Source organism: Eufriesea mexicana, unplaced genomic scaffold, assembly GCF_001483705.2.
Source record: "Eufriesea mexicana isolate 0111107269 unplaced genomic scaffold, ASM148370v2 scaffold18034, whole genome shotgun sequence".
NCBI lineage: Eukaryota > Metazoa > Arthropoda > Insecta > Hymenoptera > Apidae > Eufriesea > Eufriesea mexicana.
The window spans coordinates 78,801-81,884 of NW_016925401.1; the positions used below are offsets into that span (position 1 = coordinate 78,801).

Below are 3,084 nucleotides of genomic sequence, written 5' to 3' on the forward strand. Positions count from 1 at the left end.
AACTTGACAAAAAAAAAGAGAAAAAAAAATGAACAGAGAAATTGGAAAAATAGAGAAAAAGGGAGAAAACCGTTGAAAACGGTTAAAAAGAGACGCATGCTGAAACGGCCTAGCGCATCGTTCGTGAAACGAAACCAACGGTTAAGTGCAGCTAGGCGTTCGCAGACGTTTCCACTTGTGATCGAACAATCGGTTTGAGCTTCCGGAAACCAAGAAAAGTCGAACGTACCGATTCCATTGGACACTACAGTCGCGGGGTTCCAATTACTGGCAACCAACCGAGTCGAGGGGCAGAAGGGAAGAAAAAACAAGCTTCCACGATAGGCGCCCGTAACTTCTAACCGTATGGCGTGCTTTCGTGGAATTCTATAAAGACCTCTTAACGTCCATTTCCGCTTTTAAGTCGTTGCACTTGAAATTGTTTTTCGTTAATTGCACTATGGCCAGGGTTTTAACGACATTTGCATGTGTTTAATATAATTCCGATGCTTCGACATTGTTCAACAGTCTCCTGAGGCACAGAACATGTAAAAAAAAAAGAGACACAATATATAGGTTATGTCGTGAACGATTTATCATACGAACGTGGCGTCGACTTTCTAAAATGCTATAATTCACTTACATTTACAATCCCGTCTGTTCCGCTAGTTATATTATAAAAAGTACTTACATTAAATCAAATTTTTTCATAGGTTCACGCGATTCCCAAAGTTTAACAGGACCGATAAGAGAGCCTTGAAAATTATGAGTTTACCCTAAACATACTTTTTTCCCAACTATTACGTGCCACGATAAAGATAACTTTTTGTCACGGAACGTCCCCGCGCGACCACCGAGAAGTATAGCTGAATGTTTCGTATGGATACGTATATATATATGTGCATGCGCGCGCATATCGGTGCGTCAGCGCGTGCCATTACCATGTTCCAGTCTGATCTAAACGTACCGTGACGAAATTAGTTTCGAAAACGACGTTACCGACACGGGAATTGGTGCGGAGACGGTGTCGCGTCTATTTATACACGAGTATTTACCGACTGGTTCGTGGCACGCAAATTTTCGAGACGAGCACAAAGGAGGCATAGTAAACGGTTGCTAATTTCACGCGAACGCACTTTAGACCCACGCAGGCGCAGGCGCACACGCCACTCAATTCGCCTCGGTTTATTTCGATCACACTGACAGCCATTGTTCTTCGAAAATTTCCGACCGAGACAGCCGGTCTATCAAGACGTGAAACAGCAACAAGGAAACGGTTTTCATGGTAAATTTAATCAATTATCGTTCTCGCATGCACGTCACTCACGTTTACATTGTCTTTACGCATAGCCTGCATGTCGCCTATTGATGACTAGCTCCTATTTCTCTTACGATGTTCGGATGATAACCTCTATACGGTCGCTGCGGTCTGTCGATACATTATACACTGAGATGAACTATTTCAATTTCGAACCAAACTATGAATTAGAACCCGTCCGAAATGCATTGATTCCGTAGCTATTGGTGGGTATAAATTCTACACATTTACATTGCCCCTGTGTATATTTGTCATGTTATTTTACCTACTGTTATATTTGTTTATTTTATGCTCTGTTTTGACTTCGATGTTTATTTTGGAATTATGCAGCTTGTGGTTGACACTGATTACTTTGTTTTGTCTGCTTTCAGGCGTGACACCATATTTGTGAGATGCAATTTTTCACCCGTAAAAACCAGATTATCGCTTACATATGCGTGCTATTTTATGGCAAATTTATCAGCAATCGAAGTTCGTTTCCAATGCAGTCTTTCTCCGAGGGATAAAAAGTTTTATCATAGACCAAGGAACGTATACTTAGAATTCTTTGTTACCAGTATCTACAACAGTTTCGTGCAAGGCCTGCAAGTCACAACGTAGATGGTCTGTAATGATTGAAGTTTGCGGGGTTCACTTCCTGTGAGATTATGATTTCAGCTATCTGTGATCCGTGCCGCTATTGGAAGCAAGAATCCGTTTCTACCCTAACGTTTCTCTGTTACCTATAGCTCACCTATAAACGTGCCGTAACTACATTTCCTGGCAACATCGTTCCTAACGTTTTTCAGAAAACGCAATTACGAAATTTCGAAATGGCGAAACAGACGTTTTACAGAATCACATATCCCAACTACCGTTGGACACAGAGTAAAGTTAAATTTCAGGGTACCGTAATGATACTGTCCAAAATACATCCATTCAGGACTGGAATAAATGGATAGTTCGATGTAACACAGTTCTTTTTGCAGTTTACGCCAAATTATGATAATGGATGCGTTCTCAATTCGTACAACGTGGGTTTGCAACCTTTTCGACCGTGATCCACGGTTAGCAAAGAATGACGAGGAAGAAAGGAGCGGAAAATAAGTGGAGGGGAAGAAGGAAGGAGAAGCCAGGACCGTATAATTACCAGCGTCCAAGCAATTTCCAATGTTTCCCCGGTCGGTTCGCGTTTTGCTTCTTGCAGAGAAACGGAGAGCCCGGGGGCTGATTCGTTGAAATTGATTCTCCGCTTCTCGAACCCACCATCTGTTGGCGGCATCCCCAAACGAAATAATCGAGGAGATTAAGGGCTTGCAAGATACGGGAGGTCGCGGCTGCCCTTTCCTCCCTTTTTCTCAATAAAATCCGGGCACGTTCCTGTGGCGGATATTGTGTATTATGTAGGACAGGACACGTAAAGCTGTTGCGGTCAAAAGTTCGACCTTGCGTGAACGTACAATTGCTTGGTGATCACTTTCGAAAATAGCCCATAGTCAATCTCGATATTTTGTCGTCCAAAAAATTTTCCCTGGTAAACTAGACAGGGAAAATGGCGCGCGAAACACGTAGATGAAGCCCTCATGACCCCACCCCCTGCCGTCGACGTTCATTTATCATTACCTGTGTGTAAAGGGTGGAAAACGTAAAAAAACGACGAGGCAGATATATATAAACGGGCGCGATTCCGATGATTTGTCCACATTATTCATTCCAGGAAACGTACAAACGACGCTCAGGAACGGCGTTGATAAACGACGCCGAGACACGTTCGATTACGTTGCCGGGGAATCTGAAAAATACACGCG

General features: G+C 42.9%; 1 long non-coding RNA gene across 1 annotated transcript; it reads left to right on the forward strand.

Moving 5' to 3' along the window:
• The first annotated feature begins 929 nt into the window (after nucleotides 1-929).
• Nucleotides 930-2,176, forward strand: LOC108554224 (uncharacterized). Its single transcript, XR_001890696.1, has 3 exons — nucleotides 930-1,264; nucleotides 1,330-1,503; nucleotides 1,669-2,176. It is a non-coding gene; the product is annotated as an uncharacterized LOC108554224 (long non-coding RNA).
• The last annotated feature ends 908 nt before the right edge of the window (nucleotides 2,177-3,084 follow it).